A 15,863-nucleotide genomic window follows, 5' to 3' on the forward strand; every position below is an offset into this window, starting at 1 on the left:
TTCGATTTATAAAGTGTCTTCATCAAATCCTACTAACCACTACTTTTCTGCGAACTTGAATTGTCCCGTTCATTTTTATATTTTTCTCATTTTCCGAGACTTCGAAAAATAGAAGTCAACTAAAAACTTTCATCCTTTATAATAAATTAATATTTTTAATTGAGTTCCCATAAACATTTTAGCGTTTTAAATTACACCTACTCATTCTCGTCATAAATGCAATAAAATCCGCTCTCTCTTAATAATGTTTACTGCTACAAATCTGTCTACTGTTTTAAATTGATCTCTTATTCATATTTGTGATAAATTGCTATCTATTGCTATCTATGCCAAATACAAACGAGCTTTTCTTACGATCATGTGATCTTAGAAATTATTAGAACCAGATTCCCAATGTATTATGTTAATGTTTCCCAAAAGTGTGGCGGAACGGTATTGGGATAAGGAGAGACGTTAATTTCGCGGCAGGCGATTTCGCAGAGACGATCTATAATTTCATCGACGTGTTTATCGATCCGCTGTTGCACCGTAAATCCTCAGTGCTTTCCGTTTCGTTGGCGACTTGGTATGCCATTCGGTAATGCTTTCTCGTGGTCCGCGACCGTAAAGTAGCCAAAGGTTAAGTCGCGATATTGTCGTCGCGGCGAGTAACGACAATTTATTAGGATTATTATTCGAACGGCAGCGGATAGACGACGACGACGACGATCGATGTATAATGATTTCGCTTGCGGAGGGGGCGGAAAACTGTCGTACCTTTCACTCTGGCGACGAGGAGAGACACGAATAATAGGCTCGCGAGAGCACACCACGTAACTCGTAAGTCCGTTCTACGAAAGAGATCCTCGGCTGCGTTGCGTTTCTACATTTACGTTCGCGCGCGAGAGCGCGACATCCGACAGCAAATGCAATAGGATGAGAGAGAAAGATACTAAGAGAGAGGAAATGAGAGAGAGAGAGAGAGCGAGAGAGAGATGGCGAGAGAGGCCCTCGACCTCGGAACACTGTTACGTGTCAGGTACCATAGCCATACGCGTGAATAAGTTATGGTCGGTCTGCCATATCCACGAGGCAGCACGCGTACATCAGCCGCTTGGTCCACCGCACCGCCGACTCTTCGCAACTACTCGCACTGAAACGATCGTTTCGCAGCGTTCGCAGACGCCAACCTTGTCTATGATCTGCTTTTCCAAACAGGCGACAACCATTGCCAGCTGTTTGCCACAGTTTTGCCATGCGGTTGCTCCCGGCAGACGATCTTTACGAGGATCTGCTCACTTTGGCCGTGTTTATTTACCAACATTCTAAACAACATGAAAAATATCATGTTACACACGGAAGACAAATTGTTTTCAACAGTCTCGATCCTTGAGACTGATTTTATAAGCTTGACTTTAAATCGTTATGAGAGCACTTGGGAACAATCGTGATACTTTTAAAAATTCATAAATAAAGCAATGAACGTTCGAATAGTCCGGCGTTGGAGGATCTAGTATTGTACGAGTGAATTCGGTTAATTTGATATACATAAAATGAAAAAGATCATGTAGAATGAAAATATTCTAGATCGGAAGAAATGTTTGGTTTTTCAGGACGAACAAACCACCATAGTCTGACGAACGATTGAATCGTTATCAAACCAGGACAGCTTCACCAATACACAGATATCCAACGTCGATGAAGGTACCTCGACTCTCATTCGAAAAACCAGCCCACGGGCCCCGGCACAGGCCCCGGTATAGGATCGCGGGTCCCGTTGTTTTCATGGCGTTGGATGACGAAATCATCGTCTCAAGATTCGGTCGTGTAAGCGTTGGGAGGAAGGAAAAAGCTAGGAGAAGATAAAAGAGCTAACAGAGAAGAGAAGAGAACAGAAGAGACGAGAAGAGAAGAATCAAAGGGAGTAGCTTTGCGGTTCTTGGGACGAAAAAGGGAGAGGTCCGGAGGACACGAGGGTGTTCCAAGGACTCCCCATCGCGAACGGTGGCGCGAGTTATTTCTCCGGGACGTAATTCACGTCGTAGGAGTAGGAGGTCGGTAAAAGGGAAAGGTGGTGAGGAGGGGCGGGAGGGGGAGGGGGAGGAGACATCAGGCCCCTCTCTTTCGCTCGCATTGTCCTGCGGTCTCGGGGCGCACCTTTGAGCTCCCGCATTCTGCGTAGCGTCACTTTATAATATTTACAGCCCTCCGCCAAATTCCTTCCGCGCCGTTTTATCTCGGTGAGACTCACCGGGTATAGGGTGGAGAAGGGCTGGCCCCGGGGTCCTGGGCCCGTCGCCTCCGCCGCGTCCCATTCCGTCGTCGTTTCCTTCTCGGCGATTCGGGGCCAGAGAGCGCAGCGGCAGCCTTTGCTCGATTTTCTCCTCTTCCTTCGATCCCGCTCGCCGCTGTCTTCCAGGAGAGAAACGGACTTCGGGGCCTGGGGGGAGAGGGAGTGCTGGCCCAGGAAAGGAACAGGAAAAGAAGGAAACGAGAGAAAAAGGGAGAGGGCCCTAGCTAGCCCTCGAGGCGAGAGGGACCATCGAGGGCACCGTGAAGGGGACCACGAGGGAACCACGAGGGGCATCATGAGGGGCATCATGAGGGGGGGAGACGAAGGGGGCTCAGGAGAAACGAGGGAAGCGATCGTGCATGCGTCTTCTATTTGTTAGGAGGGAGAGAGGCCCTCGCCGCGCCGCCGGCTCGTAACCGCGGCCTCTTATAAGCCCCCCAATCGGACACATGAAAGCCAAAAGCCGAAACTTGTCGTTGATCTAGTGCTCCACCGGCCGCTTAACTAGGGCCCGATACCTTCGGATAAGCCCCCCTGCCGGACCCCGCCGGGCCCCGCGCTCTCCCCGATCACCTAACCATCGACGCGACGGTTCGACTGCGCGGGCCCGCCGTCATCTATTATATCCGCCAACCACCCTTTAGCTGGGACCGAACCACCGACTATCGGCTACTATGACTCTTCTTGGATCCAACGATCCGCGAAGATCGGGGGTGGACCGATCTGGAACCTCCTTACCGTGATCCGTGAACCTTGAGCGGCTGTGGTCCTTTCCAGGGAATTTTTGAACGTCTGATGACGCGCCTATTAGTCAGGTACATACTCAGGTACAACCATTGCTTCTGCAACGTCGACGTTGCGTCATGTTCAAGAGATTGTTATAATCTGTAAGTTTATTAGATCTTTTGATATTAATTAAGATCTAATAATATATAAAGACGAAGCTGAATGCATTCGTTAGCACATCAAGTTCATAAATTAAACTTCATATACTTTTGATAGACTAACATGTTCTTGTCGAAATGATGTTGTTCGGCGGTAGAAGTGGTCATAGAGAAATTCCATCGCGACTTTTCGAGTTTTTGGTATTAAGAAATTCTTCCGGACGACTTCCTGCTCGGCGGAGCGAGTTTCACCGGCCGGAGACAGCGCCGTCTTGCAATTAAGGGGATTAAGATACTGATCGGAGATCGCTCGGTGTCCCGTAATTTGCAATCAGCCGGTGGCCGAGAGACCGCGACAGCAATATCGGCGGGACATCCGCCGCGGATCGACCAAATCGACGATGTCTCCTCTCGCGACGTCTTTCGAGGCTTGCACAGGGGCCCTATCGCGTCATCTAGAAAAGCGAAGCGGCCCGTCCGCCGGGCGAAACTCGTCCAGCTCGTTCGACGAAGACGAGCAAGGTCTCTGGCTCGTCCTGTTCGGTTAACAGAACGTCTGGCCAGTCTCCATAAAGGGTTGAAGTCCTGCAAGCTGGATTCAAACTTGTACCAATCTTCTGTTAACGTGGCACCTCGATATTAACTGAATAATGTACTAACGCGTTCTTCATTTTTGTTTGTATTTGTAAGTGAATGATTCGAGATGACCAGAATGACAATAAGGATTCTCTTCTAGATCCAATATGAACAAAAATCAATGAAATATAGCGATAAAGTGAACAAACCTGATACATTCTCACTCTTGTCGATTTTTCACGAGGGCCAGTAGGCCTGGGAAGGTGACTGTCCTTTTTACTGATCTTTTTGCCATCAAAGATCCTGAGGCTCGAAGGGAAAGAGGTTTCCTTGGGTACAAGTGGGATTCACGGGAGCGTGGACGAGCGTGCCGGAGGCTTTTAAAAGTTGGCAGCCAGCCGAGATTCAAAGGATCGTGTTGCAACGCTCTTCCTCAAGGCTTCTCGCGCCGTTGCTGCTGCTGTATACAGGCGTCCCGTAGGCGTCGAGCGTGTTAAACGCATTCCACCTTAGAGGTTACGCGTTGCGAAACCCGCGTGCGTGAGCGTTGCGTCTCGTTAGCCGCGATTCGCGCGTCCTTGCCTCAAGTTCGCGTCACGAGCCGCGCATCCTGTCCGATAAGGAAAAGATCGGCCACTTTGCGTGGCCGCGAATCTCTTGGTCGCGACCTCAGAGATTGATCCGGGAAACGATTCTATTCTTGGCCAGAGAGAACACACTGAGAACTTCACTCAAACCCCTCGCAAACATAGACCGACCTCTTCACTTATTCCGCAAGATTGATTTGTTCGACATTTTGTAAACCACGTATGTATATGGTCAATCAAATGACAGTACACTCCATATGTATACTCTCTTAACGGTTTCAGTGCCGAGTCAGCAGCCTCCAAGTAGTGTATTCAATTAGATAAAAATTGAAATTGTAAGATTGAGAGTACAGTGAACTTCCGTATATAAAAAGACTACGTACTTCTTTTTTCTATGTGACAGTAAATTCACATGTACAGAAACTGTTTATATTTGAGATTGCGACAATAATCACTGTAATAAATCCTGTCCAGTTTGCCTCTACCCAATAAAATTCTCCGGTTCCTAGCAACAGCAATATCTTATCGGTAACGACACTCGGACGGTTAATAAACCAAAAACTAGAAAGCTAAGACTTTCGTCACACTCGCCGAAGAACCTGAAGTATTCTCGCAGATCCAGCAAAATGTTCGGATCTGCGATCAGAATCGTCTCTGAAATCGTTTCCAAAAAAAAATTGCACAACACCCAAAAGCATGGCGAAATTTTCGCGAGTTTCTCTTTTTCAGAATCGCATGAAAGAGGTCCCCGGCAATCATTCTTATCTATCAGCTCTCTCATCGAGCTACGATTCTGGCTGCAATTAATTACATTGACGTGGATCGGTTTTCGGAGGAGGTCTCACTCTTTCTCTTATATGGAGACTTTATATTTACGACATTGGCTGCCGGTGCCGAGGTCCTCTTGGAGTAGCAGGAACATCGGTAGGAACGGAATTTCGACACAGGCACATCAAGGTTGGGCTAGACGTTCGAAATGTCACCCGTCGAGCTAAAAACAAAAGGAGACAACACACACCGATGAGACTCGGCCAGGTGTCTGGTACACGTCTCTCACGCCTCTGCTGGTCCTGCGATCGTCTCGTCTTGTCTCGACTCGTCTCGTTGACCAGCTTCGAACGAGGTCAGCTAAGCGCGCGAGCTCGGGGGAAAGTTCAATTTATGATGCTCGGTTTAGGCAGAACCGCCTGCCTTGGAATCCCGCGCCGATAATCACCGTTAACATACACCAAAAGGTCGCCTCGTTTGGTCCGGACCTACTTGCAGCCGATGGAAGACGATTTTTAGGCGGACACGAGCTCTGCTCGTCGTCCTCGCCGATTTCTATCTCCGCGAACTTCCAAGCTATCTTCGATCTGGCGACATTAATTATACCGTCTTTTTGGTACTCCAAGGAACTGCTCCTTTCAACGGACCACGCGTAAGAGCCAGTCACAACCGTCGGCCGGTTTCGACGTGGCGACAGAAAAATCGAAACCGGAGAACCGACGCGACGAGACGACCGGCGTAAAACGGTAAATCAGCGGCCACCGTTCTTCCCGGAGAGACCATTGGATCATGCGGGAAGGACGACACTTTGCGGTTGCGGGGATGATGCGATTTCAGGAATGTCGCGCTTTATGTTGTTCTGCGACGTGATCTGCGGTCGCTGCGATCGGTTAACCGTTTTGACACGGCTTGCGGTGGAGGGGTTGTTTTACTTGATGTTCAATCAAATTCTAAAGCGTTAAAAACCACTGTGAAATCCAAAATATAGTTTGGATTATTAAATACGTTGCCATCTAACCGATTAAACATTTAAGTATTTGAAGAGGTGTTGCATCAATTTCGTATCCATGAAATGAAATAAAATTCACACCAGAAATGTATGGGTGCAATTACACGTGCAAAGAGTGAAAGATAAGTGGCTCCTGCATCTTATAACAAATGCAGATCATTTTTACTTTGTGCAAAGATTATTCTACTAATCGCCAGTGACCATGAAGTGGAAGTTGAAGGGGTGTGTAACGGGAAGGGGGTGTTTCCGCAGAAACTCATTTTCCGAGACCAGTTTCTTCGACGTGGCTGCAGCTCGATTTTTGTAAAAACCTGCCGACCCTGGTGTTGCAGCAGCTTCGATGGCCGTTCTCCGGAGGAATTCGCCGGAAGTCGGCGCGCGCAGTGCGCGTTCGTTTAACTGGCGCAATCGCGTCCGCACCGATCCTCCTCCGCGCAATCAAACCCAATATCCCGGAGTATCGCTTGTCGCGCACGACATGACAGCTTCGTTCTCGTAGGAAATTTCCAGCGACGTAGAATCTGGTCTCGCGACACGTACCCGCGTGGAATTCACGAAAAAGATCGGCCGATCGGAACACGACCCGTTCAAACGAGCAACCGCCATGCTGCTGCCAGGAAAAAAGCTTCGAGGTTCGTTTGTACGCGTGCGTGCGACCGACCAGTTGCCAGTTCTCTGTGCAGTGTGTTCATACCGATCCCATGAACCGTGCATCGGTCGCTACGGTATATACATGTATATGTACATATACAAGTTTATATACTCAACCATACATATATGTATACGTGTACATATGTACAATATAAATGGTCTAGAGCCGCGATCCCGCTCGCCTTCGTCACCGCGGAATTACGCAATAAGTAGAAGTCGTTTGGTTGGCTTCGACTGCTCGTTGGACGTTTCCACGGAGCTCGGTCGTCTCGCGAAGATAGAAACGATTCCGCGCCGATCGTTTTCTCGCGCAGAAACCGATGCTCGAACGTTTCTTGCGGAGAGACCTGTACAGGCGCCGCTGGAAAAAAGCCGAAGGAAACGCCGGGCTGTTGCTCGCAGAATCTCAGTCGACTTCATATACGCTGGTTCTTCTGCTTCAAATGTTAATCTATTTCGTCGTTTCGATGTAGTTAACACTAGAACTGCCGAGTTCGTCGAAGTCCCTACCAAACTGTGGATTTTAGTCAGTTGACGGATTAAGAGGAGTTTGAAAATATGGATGTGCAGCACTCCACTTTCTACATAACTGGTTATATGGAACTTTACATCTACTCCGACATAAATAAATGTTTACTTAACCAAATAACTACTTCAATGCATAACAATTATTTGCAAGTGCGGTCGACGCCTTTATTTATGCTTGAAACACTAAATTTAAAGTTTTGAAATTGTAAATACTAGATTGACTCTATTTTGTCTACCCGTGATCGTAGAGCTTTACCAGCCGATTTGCGACCACGGAACAGATTTAAAACAGTATCCTGCGTCCAACAGCCAGTAGAAATCACCGCAGCATGAATTTCCAACGTCGCGTCATCGCTATGGAAGTAGAATGAGCTCGCCGAGGCGCGTTAATTGATAACGCACAGGGCATCTTCATGGGTACCCGTTTTCTCCGTGGTGGATAGGATGCTGTATCAGTATAGAAGGTTGGATCGGGTCGGGCAGGGTCGAGCTGGGCGTAAATTACCGTCGACTGGCACGACCTCGAGGCTCCTACTCGGACGAGAGTAGGCAGTAGCTGGACGATCGAGCCACGATCGAGATAACGGGGCTTAAACGTACCTAAGGCGTTTCGTCTACCACGACGACGCACCAAAGTGCTGCTCTCAAGGCCGGTTCTACACGTAGGGGTTACTCGGCATCGATAACTTCGCCTCGATCCCGATGAAGTCGCTTTTAGAACCGACCCTGCCACTTTCCACGTTCTACCCTGCCCCGGGACTTTCACTCGATTTTCATGACGGCTTCAGCACTAGCACGAAACACCGGTCTTGGCAACGTGGGAATATAAGGATAAAAATATTTGTTGCGGAGATTGAATGTAAAATGTCCTGTGTAATAGCTTATAATTAGACAGCGGATGTTTATGCATTTATAAAGAAATTGGTTCGGTGAAATATAAAAGAGTAAAGGATTAGAAAAATTTAAGAATCTCGTAATGTTGTTTTTAATGTAACAAAGTCATTAAGGGATGAAATCAATTTTTACTTTATTCCTCCTTCCCACAATCCGTAAAGAGCAATGCATTAAGGTCGTCGCCCACTAGACTGCACCACACCAGCACCGCACCAGCGTTTTCAGTGGCGCTCACCACTATAACGGTCTGGGTTAGGTCGTCCGACGGATTACGGCGCGACGAATGGCCGCGCTAGTGGTGAGCGCCAGTGAAAACGCTGGTGCGGTGCTGGTGAGGTGCGGTCTAGTGGGCGACGATCTTAAAGATCCGCAGTCTATGTGTAATATATGGCCGAACGGTAATAGTTTCTAATTTATGGCTGTTGCCAAGATGTTCAAGACATGGGCATGTTAACAAACAGAAGACAGTATATACCTCGTTGACTGCAAACCGAACAACATGCACATGTAATAAACAACTCTTATAAAAGCTCTACACCTTCGACAACGATACATTGTTCCGTACATTGCAAATCTTGTCTTGCGGCTTCTGTTGCAATCTTCGGTTTGCGTTTGCGTTGATAAACAGAGTCTTTTGATCACGCGTCAATCAGGTGCACAATTTTCAGAAATAATTTGAACCTAACATTTTTCTTCAATATCGTTTTTCTGACTTTTACAGAAGGAAATAAATTCTGCTAACGATCGTGTTACTGGATAACCACTGTGACAAGCCTCGCCTTTGCAGTTTCGTTTGCAACGATTAAATTATGATAATCTTATGGGAATTTTTGAAAGATGAACGTACAATCTATCGTTTCCCTCAAGCGTTAATCACCACCCTTCGGATTTGTATGTTCGCCTTTCACGTTCAGAAGAAAAGGGTTCGAAACATTTAAATATCAAATCCATAGACACTGAAAGGAACGAACTAATTTTCGTTTACAGTGTCGCAAGTGGAAGGAACAGATGAAGAACGGTTTCTCTGATCACGTTGGTTTGGTCGCGTTAGAACCGTTCGCATCGTTGGAAGGTGAACTACATATTATTCCGCGGCGGACCCAGAAACCGTGGATAAACAGACGAAAAAAATGTGAGAGTGAGAGAGAGAGAGAGAGACCTACAAAGAAGGAGAGGCGAGAGAGTAGTCACAGATTCGAAGGTATCGGAGTGTCTAAAACCGGTACGAGAGAGCGGCGGAGAGCGGCGGCGATCGCGTATCGAACGAGGACGGCGCGGTGCGGAGAGCTGACTCGACTCGAGAGTGGGAGAGAGAGAGAGAGAGAACGAAAAAAGAAGTGAAAAAAATGAAACCTGAATTTTCGATCGGCGATCGTCGTAGATCGAGATAAAGCCGGAGGTAAACGGAAGCCAGGCGACACTGGTTCGTGGCCAGGCTTTCGGCCGGAGCTGTTAAGAGTTGGGAGCGGCTCCATGACAGAACTGGTCTTAGAACGGACCTCCGAGACCTTCCTCGAGGACTATCCCGACTATAGTACTCGCAGTCGCAGGCACGGGTTCGCGGTTCCACGGTCTTTACGCTGTTTCAAACGTTTCGTCTCGCTTCATTTTGTTTCGCCCATTATCGACCATAATCCGACATTGACAATCGACAAGAACTTCATCGACGATAGTTGCTCACCGATTGTAGACGACGTTTATCTAGTGGCCACTTCTGGCGAGTTTACCGAAGTGCAATTGTTTTCAGTCAATCACTTCTACGGTACGGTTGATTCAATTGAGAAGTGAAGAGCTATAGTTAAAATTTGCAAATATTCTGCACTCCGTTTAAAAATCATTCGCGAAGCTTCTGTTTTTTGTGGAGCCACAACTGTCTCACAGATTGAACAAGATTAACCTCGACTCGAATTTCGATAAACTAGTCGGTGAAAATCTATATACCCATAAAGAACTTCAATCGATTATCGCAGTTCATTAATTAACCGGTAAATCGCTTCGCACCGAGCCCGAAAAATTCCCGGCAGTAACCGAAAGTGATTTAATCTTTAAATCCGCCGATTTTCCCTCGGCGATAATAAATGTTTCTGTCGCCCGATGCCGGCGTAAATTATGCAAAAGTTAAAGCGTCGCGGTGAGTTCTAGGCTGACCGCCTGGTTGCAAAACCGTCTAGCGTCTTTTTCAAGAATTTATGAAGAGGTTCTCTCGCTCTGCGCCAGATCGAAAGATAGAGAGAGAAAGAGAGAGAGAGAGAGAGAAAGAGAGGTGCACCAGCTCGAGAGCGCGTTTTATGGTGATCGTAAAGTTTTAACTATATTCGAGACAACAGTATCGGGACAGCGGGGAAAATGAATCGCGCGTTTACGCGGACGATCGAGGCGGCGCGTAACGCGTCGAACGATCAATTTATATCTGTTTCGCCGGCGCGGTTCGTTCGCCGTTTATCGAGTTTATTTATCTGCGTATTCGCGCCCGCGGGTGCCGCCCTCGAAAAGCATCTTTCGACAGAGATAGAATAAAAGAGAAAAAAAGGTGGAGAGTAAGAAAGAGAGAGAAAGAGCGGGCTGCGATGGATCTCTAGCGAACCGCCGATTCCGGATTCCGCGAATCAATTTTCCCCGATCATATCCCAGGTCCTGAATCCCAAGTTCCCATGTGTGCACGCGCGTCGAATGAACTCGTCCGATGGGTACGAGAGGGTGCCGCAGGTATTTACCTGCGCCGGTGTGCGCCGCACGAAAGCCACAAGGTCGGGCCGCATTAATAAAACAAACACAATGTACGACGCAATTCTGCATACAAGTAGGCTGTCCGTCCCCGAGGCGACGGTTTCCACGTACGATCGACAGCTACAATCTCGAGAACGCCGGACACACCGCTCGTCGGACGAGCATAGCCGTTGTCTCTATCCCCTGACTCTGCCCAAGCTGCCTGTCTCGTCTCGCCGCGCTTCGGAGCTGCTATCCTTCTTCGATTATGTTACTAGCCTTTTCCGTTCACCAGCTTCCGTTAAATCTTTGACCTCCATCAGTTTCTTGATTGGATGCTCGAGCGATTAGCCCGCGAACTTTGAAAATGTCTATGCGCGAGGATTGGGTGTTGGAGATGGTCCTCTTTGCAGTGGTAGTTTTATGTATGTGTGGTCTAGGCTGTAGGATTTATATAAATCAAGGGATGTGGATTATAGTAAGAATTGTTTAATGTGTTGGCGTAAAATGGGTGAAGCCTAGGTTACCTTCGGTAGACGTGATTTAATTGCTCTCGACTTAGCGAGTCGACTACAATCCACAGTACTCATCGAACAGCTCACAGAATTCAAAAGGAATAGCTCAGCATCGAATCGGCTCGCAGAAATCCGTCTTTTCGTCACGGGACGAAAAACCAGAGCCATCGTAACGGTGACCAAAGCAACGAAGAAATCGCGTCGCGTATCAACGGCTGTGTTACGCGTTGCTCGCTCCACCGCCATCCCGTCGAGCTACCGGTTCCAATTAGCGCGGCGATTTTTGCGCGCGGGCATCCGCCGCTCCAGTCGTTTCGAGATCCATTTATAGGAGACGCCACACCGCGTTATTATCCAATGCATTTGTAATGGCTGGCTCTCTCAAGCCGCTCTTTGCTCTTTACTCTCTCTCTCCCTCTGTCGGCCAGGCCGAGGTCCTCTAATGAATGGCTCGGACGGAGACGTTCCCGAGACCCGTGGAAACGTCCGATATCGTCTTCCACCCTTTTTACCGGACGTCCTCGGCTCACCCACGCTCTGCATCCCAGATGAGAACACCCAGAAAAAATCTATTCCCTGCTCTTTATGATCCCCTTCCTCCGCGATCGCCTTCTGCTCGATCCTGTGCTGTGAAGTTCGCACTGTTGGCATTCATCATTCTAAATGCCTCCCTGTTTCTATTATCTTATAGACTGCCAACATAGTTATTGAGGATTTTCTGATAGTGAACTGCAATTTTGATTTTGTTGCCGATGCATCTCGTGATTGGTTTTTCCCGTTTATTGTCGTTACTGCGGTTCTGCGATCCGTGAGTCGCGCGAAACACGAGGAAGAAGCCGAAGAAGAGGGCACCATAGAATCCGAGCTTACGAAACGTCGAGGAAACGTGCCAGGGACGAAGGAGCGAAGGGAAAGAGACTCGATCCTCGGATTCCGCCGGAGACTAGAGGGAACGAATGCCTGGAAGGCCGACGACATTTCGAGCCAACGTTACATCATCGACAGAACCAGATCGTCGTAGACACCGGAGAAAACGAGCGAGAACCTCTCGCTTCTTTTCGTGTTTCTGCGACTGAGAAACCGCCTGCTTTGTTAGCTTCTGCTGAATTCGCTTTTACCAGGCGAGTCTGGTACCGTCCGACACCTTGGGCAGCTTGCCCAGGGCCTGCTATGTCGACAAGAGATGGACACAATAAAAATTGCAAGAATCGGAAAAGCCTTGGATCTCTGTCGATCGTGAACGATAGGGAATTCTGTTGGACGACAGTATAGATGGAGGCCTTCGATCGCCCAAAGTGTCTCTAGTTAGTCACGTGGGAGCTAACTGTTGGAGAATGACGTTGAATCACTGTACAGCTGGTTCCTTCACCCTCCAACATTGTTCAGGAAATTGGGACATTCTTGTATGAATTGAACTGGGAGCATTCAGGTGTTGAAAATATGAAGATGGATTCAGTTATGTCGCCTACTCCAAAAGAATAACAGGCGCAAATATACAATGCGCCACAGGTTGACCACCCCTGTGTTACATTATATTACATGCTATTTCCTGCTTCGGGAAAATTGTAAAAACAAGAGAAAGAAAATGTAAATTTCTTAACCGGATCCTAAAACAATGTTTGGAAGCTCCACGATCGGCAGCTAGGTGTAGTTCGAAAAACGAAAAAGTGAAAGATGTCGCCCGTTTCGACACGTGGCAATTGGCTTGCACCTCGTTGGACATCCTTGACTACTGCACACCGTGGTGATGAACGTTCTAGCGTGGACTGCGAAATAGGGTTGTCGGAGGGCCCGCCTTCGAGGCCCAAGGAATTAGTTAGGGATCTTTTTCTGTTCGGTGGCAGGCTTGTAAAGTATCCTCAAAAGCGACTTTCGTCGCCGTCGCCCGGTTTCGCCAGCAGGCGCGGCGATGTATCGGCAAAAACCGAGTCGCAGATCTCTCGCTTGTCGGACGCTTCTTTAAGGCAGCACGAGGTGTATGCACACCGACGACGACGACGATGTGGACGGATGGAAGTTGCGACACGAGCCGCGTAGCTCGCATGGATGGCGGCCATCCTTGACGGGTCTCTGCTGCCTCTTGGCTCATTCCAACCACGGTAAAACTCTCCGTACGAGACCGCACACGCCCGAACGGCCGACCGACTGACTGACTAACTCGACTGGATTGCCGTGTGGGCTGTCCAGCAACCAGCGTCGTTAGTCAACCGCTACCGCGAACATCCGCGGAAAATTTTTCATCCTGTCGCACCCTCGACTGACGGGGCCGATTCCGACCTTCGACGGTCCTCGGATGCCTCTGGAAACGGGTGGACCCGTTTCCATACTTACTTCTTCTCGATGTGTGTCAACGGTTTTGATAGACACTCTCGGAGTCACAGGATACATCAGGTAATTCCTGGAGGGATCACTGATTTAGGCTGAAACATCTAATTTCAATAAATCATCCGAATGAATCAATTCTAACAGCGCATACTTAATATCGTCTGAAACACCCTATCGATTCCAGTGGAAACTGTTTCTATCGTTTAAAACAAACCCAGCAGTTTGTATTGCCTTTTCATACTTTGTAAACACACTCTGCTAATTCCATTACACGAGAAAGAAGTTTCTTAGAAATGCAACTAGTTGCAGAAAAACAAGAACCGTAAATTACAGCACGCGGTCTCTTAATGTCTGAAATGATTGTCGTTAGCAAATTTCACATCGGCTACAAACATGATGATCAAGTCCGCCGTAAGTAGCTCTGAGAATTACAGACACAGCAGATATCGATAAATGAATTCAAACGATTTGACCTGCAAGCGTCTTGCGCGTGTATCCACAAATAGAAATAAACATGAGATAAAAAACAGATGACAGCTACAACATCCCGAAGCTTTGAGAGGAAAATTAGATATTTAACACAGCTCAAGTACAGTTGACAGGAACAAAAACTCCGCAATGTTGCTATAAACATTCAACTCGTAGCCTGAAACTCACCTAGGCAACGGAAATACAAAAATGAAGGGTGAATTTGGATTTTGAAAGCTCTATACCAGGGGAAGATGTCCTTCGCTGTTTGACCAGATACCCTTCGATCCGATTCGCTGTCCCGTTAGCAAGTCTACGACTTGGCTGGCCCAATTATGCTCGTGCAAAGACGAGGGGCCCGGTTGTACACGTTGAGTCGCAAGGTCGGGGACCCACGTGTGTTCACCTGCCCGGTTATTGTCTATCTGCGAGTTGATCTTCAGAGCGGCGCGGCCGTTTTTGCGCTGGCTGTCAACTAATTAGCCCTCGCTCCGAAATATGGATCGGTCACGCGCGATCCTTCTCGCCACGTTACGCGCCGGTTACACGGACAGTTACACGGCTGCTCGCTCATTTCCGCGACGCGACACGGCGCGACTTGCACCTGGCGGGAAAGGCAGGCAGGCAGACAGCAGCAGCGGACTTTGACACTGCCAGATATCCGTATCGCGTCGCACGGAATATTCAAACTTCCAGAATCCGATAGCATCTATAGCGCACGCCACCGCGCCGGTCAGCTCCGTGGATTTACTATCGTCGACGAGATTCCGCTAATTTTACGCTCCCATCAGCCGGGAACGAGCGAACTTTCCGAACGGGGAAGCTGACCTCTCGAGACCGGAGCTTTTCTCGAAACTCGTAAAAGTTCGGGGCGAGCGCCGAATCTCCAATTGAGAACGATTTATCAATCACTGGACCGGGGTTGTGGATCTTAGAAGGGTAATAGAGGAAAAAGAAAACCAGGAAAAACATATTCTTTAAAATAATGATAATTGATGAACTCGGCTGCTTCAGAACAAGACTTGTTGTTCAGGACAAGACAGTAGCCACAGCTCTCGGTTGCCATTTGAAGCGGAGCAACGTTAGCAAGCGGGTCACAGCGGCCGTGTTTTGTAAGTCGGGGACCTTTGGCCGCGCGCACAAAATACCGCATAAATTTCAACGACACTGTTTTTACGACGCCGGAACGAGTCCAGCTCGCAGGAAACCTCGGCCGACGTTCACTCGGCCGTGGTTGTCGCGCGCGGTTCCTCCGACACCTGTGTTCACCTCTATCGAGCACGCACACGCGCGCGTCTAAATACTAAATACCAAACGGTAGCCGCGCACCGTTCACTTCTTTGCTTGGCAATCCGGCCGCGAAAACTCAACCTGGTCGAGCATTTATCAAACGGAGGTGTGTCTTGCTGTTTTTATCAGCGATCGGAATTGTACAGAATTCTATAATCTGACAGTTTTTCAGTATTTCGCTGTGTCTTGTACGAGCAGAGTAATGAATTTCAGCAGAAGGGCGCATGGGTACCGCGACTTTCGCTTCCGCAAACGGTCTCGCAAGGTGTTCAGAGGTGTCTCGTCACGTGTCGTACTTGTCAACGATAGCCTTGGCATAGGCAGCGCACGCGAGCAACTTTAGCGTCTGAAACGTTCGGAGATACGTAATTACGCCGCTAATAAGTATAG

The sequence above is a fragment of the Lasioglossum baleicum genome, chromosome 6 (genome assembly GCF_051020765.1).
Source record: "Lasioglossum baleicum chromosome 6, iyLasBale1, whole genome shotgun sequence".
NCBI lineage: Eukaryota > Metazoa > Arthropoda > Insecta > Hymenoptera > Halictidae > Lasioglossum > Lasioglossum baleicum.